Raw genomic sequence first — 22,831 nt, forward strand, 5'->3', positions numbered from 1 at the left:
ACTCGGAAAGCAATATATGACAGGACCCACTGCGATGCATCATTTGACATTGGCGACTTTGTATGGGTGCGCCGACAAGAGCCTATCTATCCTACAGGGATCTGAAAAGCTTGCTCCCAAGTTCAAAGGCTTATACCAAGTCACACTCAAGCGAATTCCAGTCACCTACGACGTTCGACAGGTAACCAACTCCACAATGTCTAGACAAGATACTCTAATTGTTCATGTAAGACAGATGAAGAGGTATCGTCCACCATACTTCGAGCCAATCCTGGGTCAGTCAATTGAGGGAGATGAACACCCTACTCCAGACTCCGCCGAGTTGCCGCCCGAGGACCACGTCCCTGTTCACGCCTCCGCCGAACTTTTAGACGCAATACCTCACCTTCACATGCAGATGAAGCCTCGGCCCACCCTTCAAGTCGACGACCCCTACGTCATCGCACACGACCCCGAAATCTACAAGACTATGACCTGTCAATGCAAGAGTAGTTTTTTTCTTTTCCAAGTGGACTTGGACTTCTAGGTGGGGTGGGATGTGAGCTTCAGCTCTAAACATAGCCGTATTCAGAAACCAGGTCAAGCAACCCTGAGAGCCGTTGGACGTTTTCCGGACAAGAGCGGAGAGCCGGGGTTTTTCAGCCTCGTACAATGCGACCGTACTTTGTAAATCTGCCCAATTAAACGTTTTCCACCCTTTCCGCCCGCTTCGTTCGCTCACAAAAGTGGCATAAATTTATTTGAAGACGTTGCAGGCAGCATTGATGCAAAGTACGCAAGGTACGATGAAGCTGCGGACATTTTTAACGAGTCATCGTATTCACAGAACAATTAAATCTTGATTTACTGTACTGTCAGATGTTTAACTTCTTTAAACAGAAAGAAAATAAATCACAGGCTCAAAGCAGGTGCACAACTTATGAGCTACAAGCATCTCGAGAAAGGAGAAAAAAAGCTATTTTTTCGCCATTGCGTTGCTGACGCCACGCGACACGTCGAATTAACGTCACGTCAAAAACGCCAGTGATTGCAGCATTGTACATGGTCTTGCGAAGAACACTCACGTGAAACCTATTTCCACAATAGGTAAGTGCCGGATTCACAGCCTCTGTGACTTCCTCCCTGACCACCACTGGATAGAAACGGTCAAAGCAGTTAAGTCACGCACGCATTTGCGTGCACCATGGCTAAATGGGCTAAGTAGTGCCGGCCGCTAGGGGAGCGAAGATGAGTTATTGAAAACGTCAGCGAAACACACTTCGTCGTTCATCTGGGTGTCATACGCACCGAGCTTCGCCGGACTGAAGCCCGGAAATGTTCACGCTCTTGATCTCCATCGCAAACATTCTGAGTCGCGCTGACCACGCGCACTCGGACATTTTCCGACCTCGGAAACTTTTTCGTCGCGATCGGCGAGTTGATTAGCCAGGGCGAATCTTTGCCTAATCACGTCCCTCTCATTTTACTTTCCGCCCCCCTGCCATTTTCCTAAAATACGTTTTTTTTTCGGCGCTGCTTCCCACCATCTGTGGAAAGCTTCAGCGCAAGGTGCCAGCAGCTTAGTCGATGTGCCCAAAACATCGTGGCGCTCTTCGCTGCTGGAACATGCAGGGCTGAGGTATACATATCTTGTATACCGGTAAGTTCACGCAAGTGGTTTCAAAAGGACTGCTCACCCGCACCAAACTTTAGTAGGACGTCCTTGAGTTGGTTCATACTTGAAGCAAGATTGTCCTCGTTTGTTTCTTTTTTGCGCAGTTTTAACCTTCCGCAGCAAACGCAAGACAAAGTGCTAAAAGTGCAGACATTGTCGCCATTTCCACCGATGAAATGTCGTACTTCTGGACGACAAAACTTCGCTGAAAAGTCACCCTTACTGTTTCTTCAAACATGTCTAATCCATAACTCCGAACGCGTAGCGGCGCCGGACCGACTACTGACGTCAGGCGAAGAGAATGATCAATAAGAAGAATAATTTAAATTGTAGGTGTACCGAGGTCGCCTTGCGCCGTAAAAGCCCAAATAAAGGTCGTTGCTGCTTGGAATTGTTCGCGAAGAAAGTCCGCTTCGCGAATGGCAGTGCGCGCAATTATAAGTGATCATTTGCACTAGCGAGCATGCGATGAACCTACTTGTGTAAATGTGAGGTTTGGCGTAACGGCACGTACACCTAGATGCATGTGTGGATAGCACAGGGGCATATGTTGAGTACTATAGACTCGTCACCTTATACTACGCCTCCGTGGCACCATTCCGTTGAAAGCGAATTGCTAAAATGATCGCACGCGCACCGCGCATTAGGTGCAAGGTAAAGAAACTCTCGAGAGCTATCCAAGCAGTGCGTGTTTCGAGCGCAGACGAGCTAGGCGTTTTGACGGATGGAGGGAGGTGTAAAGCCCATCCGTACTATTACTGCTGTGGTGAAGAGACAGCGTAAACGGGAGCGACCTGAGCGGCCTGCACAGTGCAGCCACCTGGTGGAGCAGAGCTTAACCAGCCATCCTTTTGCCATTGCGTTTCAAATTCAATGCATAAAACAGCGTTTTCTCAAAAAAAAGAAAGACTAACTGGAACCCAAAGCCATTTCGTCGGAAACCTCAAAAATTAATATATCGAAAATGGTGTAGTCCTGGAAATCGTTACAAGTGGATGCACCTTGCGAACTCACTATCTACAATTCGTAGTTTGAGGTGTGCCATAACATTATTAACTAAAAGTTCATTTGCGTAATTGTGTTAATTATTCAATTTTTATTTATTTTATTTTATTTAGTACATACTGCAGACCTCACGGTCCAAGCAGAGGGGCAATAGAACGTATACAAACAAAAGAGAACAAATTAAGAACAAGCAAATACAAATCTTAGTCACACTGTGTCCGTAAACTGTCGTTCCAGTCTGATACTGTTCTGGGAAAAAAAGAAAATTTAAACGTGTCAGTGCGAGCATAATAGGGTGTTAGTGAATCCGGATGATGCTGTCTTGTTTGCCGTGTTATTGCAGGCGTTATATAAGGCGATGGTTTAATTTCAAGCCTGTTGTTGAGAAGAAGGGAAAGGAATTCAAATCTTAGCAGCTTTCGGTGTGATTCAAGAGTAGCTATGGAGTTTTCTGTCATAATTTTAGAGGGAGAGTCCAGTCTTGCGAATTTATTAAATATAAACCTGACTGCCTTTCTTTGTATTTTTTCAAGACGCACTATATTTGATTTAGTGTAAGGATCCCATGATATACATGCATACTCTAACTTTGGTCTAATAAATGTAAAATAACACAGTAATTTCACATTAGGAGGGGCATTTTTCAGTTTGTATCTTAGGAAACAGAGTTTGCCGAAAGCAGATGAACAAATATCATTAATGTGCATGTTCCATGACAATGTGGAAGTCAAAGTAACACCTAAGTATTTGTAATTGTGAGTTTCACGCAGAGCTGAAGAACCTAGCGCATAAGAAAAAGTTAGTGGGCTTTTTTTACGAGTAACGCAAAGAAATACGGATTTATCAGCGTTAATAAACATACCCCATTCATTACACCACTTTAATGTTATTTAAATTCTTTTCGAGGACAGTCTGATCATTCTGACAAGTTATGTCACTGTACAAAATACAATCATCGGCAAACAGTCTAATTTGCACACCAGGAGTTATGGTTTTAACAATGTCATTTATATAAATTGAAAACAGTAAAGGCCCCAAGACACTACCTTGGGGCACCCCTGATGTGACTGGGAGAGTGGCCGAGCTATGTTCACCTATTGTAACGTACTGAGTGCGTTTGCTCAGGTAAGCAATAATCCAGTTTATGAAAATGTCAGGTATGCCAATAATTCTAAGTTTGAAGATTAATTTGTCGTGCGGAACCTTATCGAAGGCTTTTCTGAAATCTAAAAATATTACATCTATTTGGCCATTATTGTCTAGAGATAAAGCAAATGAATGAATCACTGATATCAATTGCGTTACAGTCGAATAACCCTTTCTGAAGCCATGCTGAAACTCCGTGAGCACATTGTTTTCAGCTAAGAATTCTTTTATATAGTTTGCCACGATGTGCTCCAATAGTTTGCAGCATTGTGACGTCAGAGAAATGGGACGATAATTTTGTAATCTTAGGCGAACTCCTTTTTTAAATATTGGAACAACTCGGGCCACTCTCCATTCATCGGGCAGTTGTGCCGACAGCACAGATGCACAAAAAATTCGTACAAGAAAGCAGGCAATAAGTTCAGGATAACGTTTTAGAAAGATGTTTGGGATTTCGTCAGGGCCACAAGAAGCTTTGGTTTTTAGGTTTACCAACATGTTGACATTTCCAGCATAAGAAATAGAATCCACATCGAATACCTGTTTCACTGGAAGCATAGTAATGCAATCATCTGACACTGCAAAGACACTTTGAAAATACTCATTAAAATGTTGTGCTATGTCTTCGTTATTAGTTATTGATGTGCCCTCAATTATAATTTGTGAAATCGGTTTCTTTCTTTCCTTCATATGGTTCCAAAATTTCGTAGGATCATTTTTAATAAAGTTAGGCAGAGAGTTCTTATAATAGTAACTCTTTGCAGCAGTCACCTTCTGTTGAAGAGAGTTCTGCGCCTCTTTTAACAGGATTACCATGCTTTCTTTTTAACCTTTTTACCTTGCGTTTAATATGATTAATCAATAATCATAATATATTAAGAATATTATTTAATAATTAATTAATGATAATTGATTAATATGATAATTAATAATTAATTAATTAATTTGATTTGATTTCTCCTTGAAGTAATTGCCTCCTGATCTAGTAATATTGATCAAGGGTTAGAACTGTGCTACCTGCCACAGGCAATTCTTAAGAATTTGGTGCAGCTAGAGAAAGCACCCTGCATATTCAGTATCCGATATACGTATATATGACGCAGGTTGAGTTCCGTCCAACATAGCAGAAAATTTTAAAGCATGTTTTGTCCTTGAAGAACGGGCACGTACACAGTGACCCAAGTTGACGTCAAAGTGCTTTGTTCGAGTTCGACCGATACTTTATGGCTCATCATTGCCAAGTTGGCATCAGAATGGTTCAGTGAACCGCGACACATAGCGAGTGCCGTATACCTAGTGCAAGACACACACTGATCCAAGTTTTTCCGACGGTTGGTTTGGAACCCTGCTCCCTCAACCCAGCAGCCCGATGCACTACCCATTTGACCATGGACTATCCAGTGACTTAAGTTGGAAAGAAAATGATGAGGTACATATATAGACTGTCAGCTTCCGGAAACTTCGTGAAGTATCCTAAGAATGCTAATCACATTAATGTAGTCAATACCCAATGCGTTGCGGATACCAGAGGACTATACATTGTCTGCGCCGACGCTACGGGAACACCGATCATCGGCCCAGAAGCCTGTGAAGACACTTCTATGCTTTTAATTTCGATTGGCATTCTTAGAGTACTTTGCGAACTTTCCAGAAGGCCGTTTGGGTCACGAGTAGTCCATGGACTAGTGAATAGATTATTGGGCTGCTGTGCTGGAGGAACAGGGTTCGAAACCAACCGCCGGAACAACTTGAATCACTGTGTCTGGGACACTGGATATGTGGCCGCTATTCAATGAATGTCTTTTACCCCAACTATGGTCAATATTTATGTAAAAGAATTTCAACGAACCTCTTCAACGCTGACTTGGGTCACTGGTTAAGAATTCCTGGGGTTCAGCACGTCTTTATTGATCCTCTTCGACGCCAACTTGGGGTCACTGAATATGTGCCGCTATGTTTCCCATGAAACACAAAAAGAGCTAAAGAACGACTAAAATGCGTCTTTCAAGGATGAGCGAAAATTTACAAAAATCTAAGATTAAACGTTATCGTGATGTGCAATTCTTGAAAGCCTTTTGTAGCTGTGATAACTCTACGTTGGTACCTGTCTGGAAAACTTCTCGGAGGAAGTTCTTGAATTTTTTGAAGACGACTGCCTTGTGCGACCGCCTTTGACTTGCGTGGGAATGTCCATGCGCGTTCACATGTTCACCGCGCACTTCTTTCGTCTCTTTCTCTGTATCTCCCGCTCATTATTAAAATTCAAAACTATATCAAGGAAAGGGGAAAAGAAAATGTACGAAAAGATAACTTGCAGAAGATTACTGCAAGTTGCAACAGGCAACTTGCAACCCCATTACGCATTCGGTGTTCTGCCGCTCTAGCTGTTTAGTAGATGTAACCGTGAGAGTGTCAACTAGCGCTAGCGTTAATTCTACGCGGCTGTGGAGCGTCCTCTCAAGGTTTCACATAGTATACACGGGCTCAGCAGCAGGCCTCTTAACTCTTAGGTCAATGTCTCTTATGCTAACCAAAGGTGTCGAGGCTGCAGAACTCGAAACTTTCGTCGTGAAACGAGCGGGGAGAATAAGGAGAACTGAATGATTTATTTTGTTAATTACAAGCGCAGTAATCCAACACACAATGAAGTCAGGAAAAACATCTGGAAAATTAAATATTCTCTCTTCAGTAATTAAAATGCAGAAAGAAAATAAGGGAGAAAAAGCTAAAGTAAGATACAGAGGAAATTTCCACCGCTCCACTCTCCTCAAAGCAAAGAACAAAAAAAACTAACCACAGATACAGATGGCGCGCACATAACATCAGCTGTCACCGCTTCAGCGAGGACTCCGGCAGCCCTGTTTTAAGTGCATCCTTGTCTGATACATGCAAGCCGTCACGGTAACAGCACGGTAAGCATAACGCGGATTTCTCGCCATCGTGTAGAAATCAGGCTTGACGATAGGTGCCGTGCAATGCTCGAATGTTCAGCGTATTAGTGGTTCCGAATGCTTTCGGCCAGCAATGATTTTCACGTATACACGGGTTCCGCCCTGAATCACGTGGTGCATTCAGTCTTAATAAAAAAAAAATTGCGCTGTGGTTCAGGTGCGCTTCCCGAGAAGAGCAGTCTCCTGTCGAGTGACCTAGTTGTGTACAAAAAAAAAAAAATATCGGTGGCGACATATCCGTGGCCCGTAAACAAGGCCTTGCTGCGTTAGTGAGGTTCAAATATACAGGTTATGTTACTGGTGATGTTGTCAGTTACGTAAACATACTTTTGCGCATACTCACGTGCTTCAATGTGCCCGTAATGTGCACATGCGCGTAGACGTAACTATGTATATAGGAGTACATGTATGTCAGGAATATATGATGCCCGAGTGTTTTTTTTTTCCTGTTACGCAGGACAGAGGTGCGCATACTTGGTCAGTCATACAAAGGTTAAATGAGCCACTTAGCCGGTACTTTCATATAACCTTTCTTTATTGAACTCCCCAAATATATCAGCCGAGATAGCGACTGACCTAGCTGCTAGGTAGTCATGCCAAACCCGGGGAAGTGTACGCGAAGAAAGCTCCGCCTAAAAAGCGACATTGTTGTGGGAATCTAGTAGCCTTTCCCTCACCTCGACCCTCAGCTAACACGTGACGACAGCCATTTGTCGAGCTTGATCTCCGGGAAACACCGCACGGCGGCAACGTGGCGGACATGGCTGAATGCATATAGTGCGCGCCGATGGACGCGCCACTGGTGGCGGTTTTGCGAAGTACGCTCGGGAAATGAGCCAGCCACGTGCCGTAGTTTTCTGCGTCGTTGCTTGTGCTCCTCTGTTTGATTCACGTTTTCAGAGCAAAATAAGCAACACCCTTCGCATGTGTGTGGTGGCCAAAGCTTCAAGGCATGTCGGAGAAGAACTGTTGCACGGTGCACTCTTAGGCAAAGCTACACCCTTTGGAGTGCCCTTTCTGCCGCACAACGATAATCGTCATCTGCCTTGATGCGATTCCTTTCTTTAACGCTGCGAGCCCGGTACTTTCCACTAACGAACGGCATGCGCGTTATCAGCATGATAGCATTCCCGACGGGAAAGTAGCGGGTGCGGCGTTTTCAAGAAAGGAAACGCATCAAGGCAGATAACAATTATTATTAATTAATTAATTTGCATTAATCAATTAATCAATTAATTTGCATTTATGTTATGCGCGACTTCGCGCGTGTTGAACTGTGGCTAGTTGCTTCATGTAGAAGTACTGTTGATCTTTTTTTTTATGTGTGAGGTTTACACCTTGCCGCATTTGTAAAGGACCTCAATCACGCTTTGTCTTATCGGAATGATAACAGGCAAGTGCTTCTTTAACGACTTTATTCTTTTCGCCCGAGGACATCTTAGACATTGTGGTTTCTTGGGAATTGTGTTAAGGAAATAGCTAGTTCATGGCGAGAATTGCTAATAGTGAGAGAGATAATATTTAATGGCAGAAAGGTGGAGAGGTCGGCCTGAGTGAAATGCCTCTAAGAATTGCTAATAGTTGCTGCATATAGTATTTCTGTCCAATTATTGCTGAACAGTTCGGTAATGTTTGGGAAGTTTTTAGACCTCGGTGCTGTCTGAGCAGACTTACCACGCCGAATGATTTGTTTGTATCACAACGTAGTCCATTTGTGCATGTGCATTTTGTACTCTACTGAATTCTTTCTTGTTATGCTTACGCCTCCCAGGACTAAGCCTGGCGGCGCATATGCCAACAGCCGCATGCTACTCGCTTCCAAAAAGCAGTAAACCGTTTCTTTGAAGCAAGTAATTGACTTCTTTAAAAGTGCAGTATCTATAAGATAACCAAAGTAATGCGGGATCTAAAATCCAATGGTCGCGGCAGTTCCCTCAATTTACATTTAAACAAATCAGCACGCGATAAGCTGCAACATCACAATGGCGAGATTCTCTGACGCCCGTAAGCAGCTGCCTGGTTTGTTGGTTGTCGCCACGTGGTACAGTTAGTATTGTCACGTGGTGGTGACGTCGCCACCACGTGACAGTATAGTCCCAAGGAACTGCCGACAAGTTGCGGGGTGACCTTCGCAGTGCTCTTTGCTTCGGCAGGTTGGACCGAAAGAAACACAGAATCATTATGTACACCCCACTGAGTGGTCTTGTGCGAATTTCCTCTGAATTCATATACTATATAGGCGGAGTTTGGTGCAACCGAACTTCGAATAATACGGCTCGAAATTAATGCACTGCTGTCGGATCGGCGAAGTTGTAGTGGGGCTGAGTCACCCAGCGTCACAGAGCGTTTTATCTCTTCACTTTCGACGTCACGCCCCTGCCTTACATGCATAGCTTCCTGTCGTCAATAAACGCTGTACCCCGGGCTGCCGGTCCGCTTACATAGACCATTCGAAGAAATTTGAATAAATGATTTTTTCAGTGAGGATTTGCCGCATCTTCCAACAAGTTCTGACAACCACACGAGTCACCTTTCCGGCATCTTTTTCCCGCTAATCACGTGATTTTGAGCGTACTTTGTGTTAGCCATCACAAGCTAATTGACTGCGACAAATAGCGCTGTTCAGCCATTTCGTATGAATTTATGGAAGAGATGGAAAATTACCTCCATAAAAAATTGCGCGTTCAGGTACCTAATTGAAAATATTTACTAGTTAAAATTTTTATGATTTTCGTTAGGCCACATGTTGAAATTACGTAACAGAAACTGAGTAGTAAGGAACCTTTGTTTGGTCAGCAGAAATATTAAGACTAGCGCCCCATTTCGTATATCCGTACTTGGAGAATCTAATAACTAATGCAGTGGCGTTTCAATTAGTAGTTACCTCATACGCGTCCCTCTGTAGCAACTCGTCACGATCTTTATTTGGGCTTTGATGTATCTTGTAGCACATTTTGGGCCCGGATATCTCCAAAGTGGAGCTAGTCCTAACATTTCTGCGAAGCATACATGACTCCAATATTAAACAGGTTTAATCTCGCAATTGCAATATCTGCCCTGCACCGATCTATTTAAAGAGACTTAATTAGTAAATGTAACTAATCACCGCCGTAAACATTGTCATTGGTCGTGCAAATCACACCAGCCTTTCCAGGTAATCCAAGCCGAATTGCGCTGTATGTTCCATCAGATGTGTTCCATCAGATCAGATCAGCTTGAACTAAGAAATAACAGATGTGTATGGGATTTCAGGCAACGAGCTAGGCAGAAGACGAGCGTAACACAAAAGCATTTTAACACCTTGATATTTTGAAAAATTGATTTGCACTGTGACCTTATATTCTCTCGTAGCGTTCCCTGATTGTTTTCAGAAAAGGTCAGTTGTATATCTTTTTCATTCATTTAACTTTTAATTAATGCGTTTCGCCACCCAAAGCATTATCTTGCAGCATAACGTTATCTTCGCTCTTAGCAGTCCGTACTCGTTATAAGAAAAGAGTGGTTAACGTCGCTTGCTGCTGCGACCATAAGAGTGCGCCTTCTAAGTTTTACCCGTTGCAATGTTCACATCACCCTTTTGCCGCTGTGGAGGTCAATCGATGTCTGTTGCGACAGCCTGCAATGTCCTGTCGGGTTGTTTTGCTTCTTTGACATATGACCGTGTACCAATGCGCGAGCTAAGCCGGATGCGTTCCGTCTGTCGCCGTGCAATTCGCAGAATTCAGAGGTTGCAACGGGAAAAACTGCCTCGTGGTTAAGACAGCATAACGCCAGGTGATTGACAAAAAAATTTTCTGTCTGCGTGTTTTCGATTAGGCATCGAATGAAAGTCCACCGACACGTATCTTCATCGTTGCATGGAAACGTACGTTTCTCGCACGTAACACAGTGACATTTCGCAAGTGTAGAGGTTCGGAACCATAAGACGTCTTCGTTTGACATGTCAGAGTAGGTCTCGAAATGCCGGACATCGCTTCATCGACATTATCGTGAACGTTACGTCAGGGAGCAAAGCTTGCTGTCGTAGCGTAGCAAATTGAGGCTGCAGTTGTGGTGATGTTAATTGCTCATCACAAAATGAAATGGAGCAACGATGCTGCCCAACGACAGTGCCGCGCATGTATTTATTTTTTTCATTTCATTTATTGTCAGCTTAAAGGCCCTAAGGCATTACACAAGGGGGGGGGGGGGGGGGGGGTGCAATACAAACACGTGTATCTCGCATGTGTCTTCCGGTTGCGCTTCACGTGTTCCAGCCGTGAGCTAGGTGTATCGTGACGTCATGACGAACTCAGTGGGTACCGAAACTCGGCCGGAATTAACAAAAAATGTTATGTCGCCACAACTATTCGCAAGAACCAATGCCAGCCGATTGCAATGTTGGATATTGTAAAACGTACGGTGGCCGGCCAATGCCTCACGAACAAAAAGATTTGTGAATTGGCCTACTGATTGATAAAGATGAGTGATATATAAAATTATTTACGGGGGCTTAACTCTCACGGATATTTTTTTTTCTTCTTTCATTTAGATTGGTTTGACCTGAAGAGGAAGCTTTAGCTCGGGAGCACCTATGTATATGCATGGGGAAAGGTAAATTGTTTTTCTCGGCAACCACTGCTCCAAATTTGATGAGGTTTTTGCATTTAAAAGAAAGAAAGTTAAGATGTAGTGGCTGCTGGTAGCGAATTTTCGGTTTATGTCGTCAGTTTTTAAACTAAAATTTGTAAACGTGCAAATTCTCAGAAAACGAAACTATCACGTTTAGAACTCTGTAACTCAGGAATAATAAAGCATATCACATTTCTGTAAATTGCGTCTAATATTACGTCTAAAGCGGACAAAGCTAATTTATAACACACGGTTCTAGAAAAAACGAGTAATATGTGAGTAGAGTTTTTGCAAACACCCTCGTAACTATATAATGCAACAAATTGAAGTAAGATGTAATTTGACTTGTCAATGTGTTTATTGACAATGTAAACAACCAGTGAGAGTCGACCTCGGTGCAGCAGTCAGAACCCTACAAGCAGTCAGAACCAACCCCGTGCGTAAAACACTGTCGAGGCGTCTGACTGACCGGCACTTCTTCATCGTATATAGTATTCTCTACATGCGCCTGGCTGATCGACGGTTCTTCTTCATTACAGACATAATAAATTTGTCCACTTTGGATGATGTAATGATTGCTGTTTACTGAAATGTGAAAGCAGTTCTTGGTGCATAGCTACAGATATGTAAGCTTAGTGCTTATATTTTCTTTTACAACTTTTGAAACTTGGAGGCATCGGACTTGGGCCCGAGCTAACGCTTCCTCTTCACTTTAAAAAAGAAATATACGCTCTTTTATGAACGGTAATGCCTCACTGGCCGTCTGGCCGGCCCACAACGCTTTCTCAGAGGTAACTGTGTTGCATTGAAATCAGAATCGGAACTTTATTTTCCTACGACATGTTGGGAGTGCAAAAACTGTCCGGGTCGGACTGCTTGAGTGTGCCGAGACACCCTTGAAGACATCGGACAACACAGGTACTGCAAAATTAGGCTGTGGTATTAAACACTATTTAAGTAGAAATGGTATTCAAAAAATAGGTGATGCTATAAATAATGTCTGCACTACGTTGACTGCCTAATAAATTGTACATTTCGTGTTGACAAAATTACGTATGTGTAACACTTCCAAACAATGCATGATTACCAAGGAGATACTTTTGCTAAGTATATATATATATATATATATATATATATATATATATATATATATATATATATATATATATATATATATATATATATAAAGTACTACATGTAACTTAGACCTAACCTTATACTAGTACTGCGCGCCTTGCAACAAGGTTGACCCTAAATTGAGAAGCGCTCCATATTTTTCCAGATTCAGTCAACCGCTGTATGTGGTCAGCTTACTGTATCAGTGCCCTGAGATCGCGAAGAAACCGTGCACCGAAATATGCAGCCGCATTGTTGAGGCCGCATAAAAAAAAGAAAGACGGTATATACAACTTCTCTTATTTGCCTATTAGCTGCAGCCTATACAGGCTCATTCTCTCCGACGTCTTCTCTCTCTCGCCTATCGAATCCCTTTGCCCCTCCCCCAGTACAGGGTAGCCAACCGGAGATAAATCTCTGGTTAACCTCCTTGTCTTTCCTTGGCCTCTCTCTCTCTCTCTCTCTCTCCGACATCGCACGCCACGTCGACACGAACCACCCACCATTCGAGGGCACCGTTTGCCAGCACTGCGTGCGTAAGAGGCAGCGCCTGTCTCAGAGCCAGTGTATTAGCCGAATTTCGGCAGTACAAACGAACACATCGAAACGAGTAAACTCAACGCGTTGTGCGGCGCAGTGGCTATGGGAACGCTGGCTCTTTGTTATCCACCGAATACGCGACGCTCCTTTTCCTCTGGAACTGTTCGTTGTCAACAGAGAACGCGCGTACGTGGAGCCAAAAGAGATTCGCTCCGCGGCAACCTTTATAGTTATAGCGAGACGGGCATTGTGTGTGCTTGGCGTGTTCAATGGCGGCAGTTGACATTTCTAACATCTCTCTCTCTCTCTCTCTCTCTCTCTCTCTCTCCTTCTTCTCTTCACAATCACGTTGAAGCGGCGTCGGCGTCGATTGCCATCTCTAACGCCACGAATATCCGGCGGCGCCGGTGCCCCAGCTGTGTATATAGTAAACGCCAAGCTTAATATTTTTGTCTATTCTTCCCTTTCGCGTTCTTTGAAGACCGCGACACTTATGGCTAAGTCTATATAGTCGAGATGGAGGAGAACAATGCAGTGCGCCTTATCGGCCGCATTCCTCGTCAAATGTTCTTGCGCAACAATAGGAGTTTCGGACATGTCCGCATACTATTTATTACTGCTTACGGAACATCGAAACACCCTAGTGACGTAAACGCTGGCTGTAGAGCATGTGGCACCACCTCGTGACGATGATGTCAAGTAGAGCGTCTAGTGTAATTGTAACGACCGTATTGTGCGACCGTCGCCAAGGCGTCGGCTGGAACAAGTGTTCGCGCAAGGTCTATTTGTTGTCTTTTTATTTATTTATTTATTTATTTATTTATTTATTTATTTATTTATTTATTTATTTATTTATGTGTATTCATAGTATCTTAAAGGCCCCTGTGTGCAGCATTGAGTAAGGAGGGCAAACAAAACGTGAAGAAAAAATTGCACTTGGTGGCAAACATTAATAACAATAAAAAGAAGAAGAGCAGAATGCATACAAATGGAGGTTACAGTAAAATATAGCTATACGTATATACAGAATCACATCCATAAACAAGTTTCAGAGGTAACATAGATAGAGTTTTGAAAAAAATCTTTTTTTTCTCACTATATTCTTTCATTTCTCCTTGGGCAAGTGCAATGGCCAAACGTCGAACCTTCCTGACGCGTTGTGGCTGAAGAAAGTTTCACAAGATGGCTCTGTCAGCAGTACTGCTGCCGTCTACGTCTACCGCTATTCCGCAAACTGTAATACCTCTTTAGACAAATTAGAGCTCTCTAATGATTATATTGACGGCGACAGCTTTACGGCTGCGGCCATGCATAACATAGACACACATTGCAATAGTAGTGGTACTAGTAAACTTTAACGATAATGGCTGGCCTGTGGCCTAGGTGGAGTTGAGGAGAATGATGGGTGAGGTCATATATGAGGTAGGATGCCGGCTTCATGCGCGTAGCTCAGAAGGGCCTTTCATCAAGAGTGGCAATCGCAATAGTTATCTGTCCACTACTTGAGTGCAGCTTCACAAGATGGCGTGACCAGCGCCACTGCTCGCACTTACGTCTGAGGTAAATTCATCAAATTGCAGCGGACACAAAGACAGGCTGAAGACTAAGGATTCAAAACTGTCACGTACAGCTGTGCCTCACCGTTCTGTTATAATCTAGGAAGGAAGCCGCAAACCGATAGCTGCCGGTGACATCTTGTCTTATTGTGTTCAACCAAAGGCCATGGGCCCCTGGTTGCATTTTGTGGCTATGTACTCCTATTGGACGCACCTTAAACATTTGAGAACGATAACTGTGCAAGTCCTTCGCCAGCGTGCGTTTCAGTGCCTTATACCTCAGAACGGTGCTGCAAATGTAGGATATCACCAGTGCAGTGAAAGCAGCATGACAAACCTGAAGTTGGCGAACAACAGCGTTGGTAATTTGAAGATGAACTAGTTATTTGGCCAAGCGATCCTGCACTCGCTACCACAAGCAGTTGATTTGCCTGCATTGAAGTGACTGCTCAATAAATAAAACCATATTACCCGTCTCTATAGCATTTGTTCACTTTATCGCTGTCCTTTCCAACTTTGAAATTTAGAATTCAGTTCAATTCAGCTCAATTCAATTTTAATCATCAATGTGATACGCCATACAAATATCCGCTATCTGTTTGGACCTATAGGCAAAAGCAAGTGGCTACTTCAGTACAAAAATACATTTCGAACTATAAACGCATACTACAACAAGAAAGCAAATCGATCTTATTCGCCTAAAGACGAAGAGCAGAGACGTACAAACGTCAACAGGAGTGCAATGTAATTCAAATGATATGCTTTGATCAGTAGCGCCTCCGGCTGCAACATAGTCTTGCTCAGCGTATCGTTCGGATACATTGTCGTCGTGCTCTCCGTGACCACCTGCAACCGCATTCTTGATAACATGGCTTGCGTCTGTACTCAGCGCGGAAGAATTGTTCCTGCTTCATTATTTCTGTGTTGATCTCAGCAGGTGATTTCTTTAAAACATTCTATAAAAGCCGCAAATTCTTGCTCCCAGCGCCCCCTGTTTCTTCTTTTCGACATTGGCGCACTGGTTGCATTTGCCGCTGTTCGCTCAACATATTTCATGTGATCAGAACTGAAGCAGTATTTTGACTGCGTTTCCTCTGCATGGCATGACTCTCTCTCCCTCCTTCTCACTTTTCACGCCTTTATGCCTTTCCCCCAGTACAGGGCAGCAAACCGGACATGCGATCTGGTTAACCACTTAGCATTTCCTTGCTTTTCTTCTCGTTATTTCTCTCGCCAAAGCTTTAATTACTGCAGTGTATCCGCGGCGCGAAAGATACACGACGCAGCCTCAGAGATTCGTGTTTACGCGCCATATCGTACATATTTCGGAGGCTACAGCGAATAGCAGTAAATACGCACGGACACGACCGACGCTGGCTCCAGTTTTTCTGCAATACGCGTGGCTAGTGAGTTGCTGGTGTACGACAACACGAACCTTATTGATAATAATAAAAGCTATGCTAAACATGTTCGTTAGCGATAGGGTAATTGCGCTCTATTGAAGAGTTCCAATTTAGAGGTTAATACAAATACAAATACCTTTATTTCAACATCAGGGATGTTAGGGGTGCACCCAAAAAGCCTATGACTGGCTGGACAGAGGGGCGCACCCCTGTACATAAAAACCGGCAGCAACAGAACACGGACAGAACAATAAGAAAAGACTACAGTGCATAGGTAAACATCACATTCAATAAAAATTAGTGAACATCCTCTTGTATTAACAAATAAATGAAGGCGGCAGAATTGACACGATAACCTCAGGAACACTCAAGAATGCAAAACGAAGAATAACAATAAGAAAGGAAAAAGGGAGGAAGGAGGCGCAAACTTGCAGTAAAAACAAAAAGCAAAAAGAAAACCGTATCGTTAGGTCCTCAGTGCTCCTTGCGCCGATTAAGAAGAGTGGGAATTATATGTCGGAGCATTTGACGACCGTAATTAGTACGAAAGGATGGCACATACCAGACGTCGTTGTTACGTGTTGGGTAGTAATTAGCTTTGGGCCGTAAGTTAGCTGTGTCACCAAAGAATGCGTCATGATTTTTCCAAGTTCCAAGTTAATGCAAGTTTCAAGCGTGCGCTTTCAATTTAGTCCATGGCGATCCTTCGGAGCTTCGTTGAAGGAAATTCTCCAAGTGTATATAAACAAAGCCGCTGTATTGCACCCGATTCTGCATGTCCTGTTTCAGTGCGCCAAATAGCCGTGATCTCGAAAGTTAGCTGTGTGACATCACAATAAGCAGCATCACACTCGAGCATACATATTCTTGCTGTAAGCTAACGATACTTGCACAACGGGGACGACAAGTTCTCATGGAGAGAATCGGAGCAGTAGACAGGATACAATATAAGCTCGAAAATATTGCTCTAGTTAGAGACAACTTTCTTCTACTCAGGGACAACAGATGACTCCGAGTGTTCTTAGAGAAGCGCAAAAGAGGAGTCCCGTTGCAATATACACGCCTCATACATAACTCGTTTCGACGGTGACAATATACGTTGTGTCGCTATATTAATTCAGCGCTAACGCCTTACCTTCGACAGTCATCGTTATATGGGTTCTGCCGCATTTTTCTTTTTTTGCACGCTGTAATACTGCTAGGGAAGCACGATAGGGCAAAACGATGTGTCAAACGGTAGTGCACGCACCCTTGCTCCGACAGTAGTGCGCGGGAACTGTTATATATATATATATATATATATATATATATATATATATATATATATATATATATATATATATATATATATATAAACTCATCATGCGAAGAAGCGTGCAAAAGAAGTAATCTATGCAAGGAGAGAAACGACAAAACCTAAATGTTCGTACACTCGTTAAAACTGCAATATACCGCCATCATAGATTTTCGGTCACGGTCTTCACTGGTTTGCTGGTATAAATGCGGAGCAGGATTTCACACGACAGCTCGTTAGCGCAGACTAATAGCCATAACTATCATAAAGGAAGGATACAAAGCACGCGGAAAAGTAATGTCAACTCATCTCGGGCCACAGATACACCCAGCAACAAACTTCGTCTTGCTTAGACGAAGCTCGTAATATGGGCACAATTTTAGGGCCAAAATCAGCCGGCATTACTTTCTGCGCGACGGTGTCTCCTCCTCTAGAAGAACGTAAAAAATGTGGGGCGTTATGCAGTATGGAAACAACTGTTAGACAATTAAGTTTAGACAATTAAGTTTAGCTGTTAGACAATTAAGTGCAAGTTTACTAACACTAGAGAACTCCTACATCCCGGCCACGGCGGCCGCATTTCGATGGGGGCGAAATGCGAAAACACCCGTGTACTTAGATTTAGGTGCACGTTAAAGAGCCCCATGTGGTCCAAATTTCCGGAGTCCCCACTACGGCATGCCTCATAATCAGATCGTGGTTTTGGCACGTAAAATCCTACTATTTAACTAAAGGTCTCCTACAGAAAGAAGCTTCTTTAGATGTATAAAAATAAAGTTATAGGTAGTAATATAGATAGCAACATCCTTGCGGGATAATCTAAATGACATCATCCTGCACACGTTTCTTACCACTCTGTCCTCGAAAGACATTCAATGTCGAAGTCTGGATAACGTGAAAGACGATACACTAAAACGAAGAACCGCGTACCTTCAACTAACTTTTATTGGTTGCTGCATGTGGAATATAAATGCACTTACTGAGGCTAAGAAAATTCCGACATCATTACAAGTGAATGTACATCAACTGCCACCCCTAAAGCAGCGAGAGAGCCCCGAAAAAGCAAATATCGTACCCAAGATATAACAAGAATCAATCAGTCAATCAATCGATCAGTCAGTCAACTAATAATAATCAATCAAACAATAATTTATTTACCGTGCTCAGGAATAACCCTAATTTCTGAGTCCTAGCGCAAACATGCATTAAAGAGCAAGAGAGAGAGAGAGATAAAAGAGATGAGAAAGGCAAAACCAAAACCAAAAGAAAAGAAGAAACACTGCAGGGGAATAAAAAGCACGCAATTAATAAAATTTAAATTTGTGAGAAGAAGAGTGTACCTACAACAAAGCGGGATGTAAATACGACAGAAGAAGGTGGAAGAAGGCAATTGAACAATGCATGAAACTATGGCACAACTAGGCAAACTTCGGAAAAGAACGTTGACAGCAAGTTATTGAAAAATATCAAGATCGTGAAAGTAAGCGTTATAAAGACTCTGTGTTCTGTAGACGGTTGACCGTTGGTGATGACAGGGAGGAACATGGAAAGGTACTATGGTCTCTGATGATCTTGCGCAGAATACGAGTCATAATGTAACTGAAGACCTTCCCAGGTGGAACCAGGTGGAACTGATGTGAGATACCATGTGACGTTTGTCGTGCACGAAGATTGGCGCGGGACAGAGGCTCAGTTGATAAGCAAGTCAGAAAATTTGCTGTCTTGCCGTGTGTCTACAGGGTGCTTTTCCTTATACGCCAAATTTTTAAAAGTAGCCTGTGCGCAACACTCGATGACGCGGTCATTACTTTATTAAACAATTAACCTAATTACGCTAAATAAAAAACATTACTTCGCGGCACTTATTTCAATCTACGAGTTGCAGCTAGTGAGTATACAAGGTATATAGACTTGAATTCTCAGGACTACGCCAGTTTCGAGATAATAATCTTCAATGTGTATGACGAAATGCATTTTGCTTCCATTGCTTCAATGTTTTGTGCACCCGCCGTGGTTGCTTAGCGGCTATGGTGTTAGGTTGCTGAGCACGAGGTCGTGGGATCGAATCCAGGCCATGGCGGCCGCATTTAGATGGGGGCGAAATGCGAAAACACCCGTATACTTAGATTTAGGTGCACGTTAAAGAACCCCATGTGGTCGAAATTTCCGGAGTCCTCCACTACGGCGTGCCTCATAATCAGAAAGTTGTTTTGGCACGTAAAACCCCATAATTAAAAAAAAAGAGATGTTTTGTGCTTCATTGCATAAAGCCGCGTTTTCTTAAAATTAAAAAGCGAATTCAACAACAGTGCATTTTACCGCAAGTTTTACAGCGCATATCTCGAAGCCGGTGCCAGTTAACCAGTGAACAGAGAGGCATAGCGCATTCATCAGTCGAGGGACAGCGGTGCGTTTAAGCGAAGTATCGAGTATTCACCGAGCGAGACCTGTAGGTAACGTACAACTTCCCTAAGCGCTGGGATTTAAAGTGGACGGAAGCATCGACCGGTCAGCAGCCGAGTTCTAAGCAAGAGACGCTTAGACTATTGATGGAAAAAAAAGAGGGAAGACATTGATACAACCTGATCAGTTACAGGCTAGGTAGCTCTACAAGGTAGGTGTAGAATCTTTGAGGAGGAGAAAAAAAAAGGTTAAGGAGATGTGTACGAAAATGGAAGCGGGTTGGGGGGAGGGCCGGCGAGGAAGGGTAGAATGAGAAGCATGTATGCGTACCTGATTAACTCAAGCAGGCTAGGCTACCATTGGTCACCGCTCCGTGTCAAAGGGGATGCCAATAAATCATCGCAATCATATCGCTTGAGAATACGTGGGTGAGAATCGTCGACGTACTGGTGTCTATCGGCATCGGATCGAAGCGGGCCAACAAGTCACGTGTGATTGTGCTCAGGTCTGACGACGCTTAGCGCAGTATAATTGACTCAATGTTGGAGAGCATTTTTTTTTTTTTTTTTGCTATAATTCATCGCTGTCAGGCCTCAAGTTCAGACGCCATTGCCGGTGAGAAAGGCAGCGGCTTCGCATTGTGAAGCTACGGATGAGCTCACGGCACACGACGGGAAAGTCAAGCCGATCGCCAACCATGTGCTCCGCCAGGGGCACGCCGGGATACGTGGAGTCTACGTACTCACCGGCGCCGTCGCCACGCCGCTAGCGCAGCTGTTGAACGAGACGCAAGCTCTTCGGGTGACGATCGAGCCTCGGTAGAGCAAAGGTCGCTCGCATCTGTCACTCGCTCTCTGTCAGCATTCGACCAGGAACGCCAAAAAAAAAAAATTCAGCATTGCAGCAGTTAAGAGAGCGACACCCACTACTAGCACAAAGTTTAAAACAAGGCGCATATTCAAACTCGTTCATCGTCCAGACTGCTCCTCCGTGCGTTGCAGTCAGGGCCCTGTGGCCGACAGGTTGCCGTATAGTTGATGCTTTTCGTCACCCGTAGTAGTCCTAAGGCAAAAGCGATGGCCGCGGTGTTCACGTCGCGATAGCCTTGCAGAATGGCTGCTGCCATTTTCGCCGTTCCTGTAACTCCTGTAAGCATGTACACTATACAATATTCCTTTCACCTCGAACAAACTACCGCACCAGCAAACTTTTGTCACGTGGCCGACTAGAATGTCACTTTCAAGAAACGAAAGAAGGAGACAAGCGTCACATCGCGTCTTGCAACGCGAGGTCCATTACTAAGCAAGGTGTCTGTTGCTATGTCTGCGGTCAGTATCTAAGAATCTGCTTTCAGCGAGACGTCATTCTCTATTGCCGACGCGTGTATTGGATCACTGCACAGCGGCGGTGTCGTCTCTGGAAATCATTGGTGCAGTAAGCTAGCATGTGAGAGTCTACAGGCCTGTTGTGCGACACTGGCGGTTTAATGGATGCTTCAGATCCACCGAGCCATGGCCCCCCGAGTTGCGCTGACTACCAACTCCAGGGCTGAATTGTAAACACGTGCATGTAAATACAAAAGAATGGAGAGAGTGACAGTTTTCGCATCGGGTCAATGGGTAGGACATGATACGCATCGTGTGATGGTTGCGGACGTCACTAATGTCAAAAGTGTTTCTTTCTTTTGCTGCCAGCATTTTTGGGCGTCTCTCAAGACCTCATTAAAGTTCTCCGTCCGTCCGTCCGTCCGTCCGTCCGTCCGTCCGTCTGTCTGTCTGTCTGTCTGTCTGTCTGTCTGTCTGTCTGTCTGTCTGTCTGTCTGTCTGTCTGTCTGTCTGTCTGTCTGTCTGTCTGTCTGTCTGTCTGTCTGTCTGTCTGTCTGTCTGTCTGTCTGTCTGTCTGTCTGTCTGTCTGTCTGTCTGTCTGTCTGTCTGTCTGTCTGTCTGTCTGTCTGTCTGTCTGTCTGTCTGTCTGTCTGTCTGTCTGTCTGTCCGTCCGTCCGTCCGTCTGTCTGTCTGTCTGTCTGTCTGTCTGTCTGTCTGTCTGTCTGTCTGTCTGTCTGTCTGTCTGTCTGTCTGTCTGTCTGTCTGTCTGTCTGTCTGTCTGTCTGTCTGTCTGTCTGTCTGTCTGTCTGTCTGTCTGTCTGTCTGTCTGTCTGTCCGTCCGTCTGTCCGTCTGTCTGTGTCTGTCTGTCTGTCTGTCACACCAGTTTGCGGTATGTCCCTATATATCCATTTATCTGTGTCCGCGCATAATCTCCCGCCCACTAGGGTCTCTAGGCAGTCCATACTATTGAAATGTTCCGTATGCCATTCCAATAACTCCGTATGTTTCCGTATAATTCTTACCGAACCTATATAGATTCCGTATAAATTCCGTAAAGTTTGTATAAGAAACGTATGGAAAGCATAGGAAATATGCGAATGCATATACGAAACGTTTCAATAGTTCAAATGGGTAGAGCCACAGGATACTCTGTTTGGGGAGCAGGGTTAAAAACCAACCATCGGGCCAACCTGGATCCCTGGGTATATGCCACTTGGTGTGAGCTTCTTTGCAGTGGACCTCTTTCACGCCAGCTTGAGTGACTGGGTATGTTACTCTGGGTACGAGGTGATCTTATGTGAGCTTCTCTGTCGCCGGCTTGGGTAACTGAGTGTGTCACTCTTCCATGACTTTCCTTCGGGAATACTTGAGGTACTGCGTATGTACCACTGTGTATATACCATTGTGAATGCGCCATCGTCCATAATAACCATCATATAAAACATATTGCTAAGAATCAACCACGAACCATAAGATAGGTGGCTAATATCATTAAAGTCCCTAATTATCGCTAGAAAATGGATGCACCGCTATATTTTTTAATATCCCATTTGCTTTCTTATGAATGTGAAGTTTATCGTAAATTTAAGCACCATTTCTAATTTATTCTAAAGGAAACGGGAATTTTTTCCATGATTTCCTTCTCTTCTTCTTATATCAGCTTTTCATTGCGACTTCTAATAATCAAATCCTTCCCATGGTTCCAATTCTGACGCATTCTATCTGTAAGTATAGGTCATCCTCTGTAGAACGCGTAACGTCGCTTACGGAATCAAACATTCGTGCGGAATGTCTCTTGAACTGCAATAGCCAGGCTAGCATACATG

General features: G+C 43.8%; 1 long non-coding RNA gene across 1 annotated transcript in view; it reads left to right on the plus strand.

Annotated features, from left to right (window-relative positions):
- Positions 1–22,831, plus strand: part of LOC129387992 (uncharacterized) — a 54,770-nt gene that overhangs the window by 10,010 nt on the left and 21,929 nt on the right. Inside the window, exon 2 of the long non-coding RNA XR_008615116.1 lies at positions 11,288–11,349. This is a non-coding gene — a long non-coding RNA (uncharacterized lncRNA). The remainder of the gene's footprint in view (positions 1–11,287; positions 11,350–22,831) is intronic.

The sequence above is a fragment of the Dermacentor andersoni genome, chromosome 10 (genome assembly GCF_023375885.2).
Source record: "Dermacentor andersoni chromosome 10, qqDerAnde1_hic_scaffold, whole genome shotgun sequence".
NCBI classification, from domain to species: Eukaryota; Metazoa; Arthropoda; class Arachnida; order Ixodida; family Ixodidae; genus Dermacentor; species Dermacentor andersoni.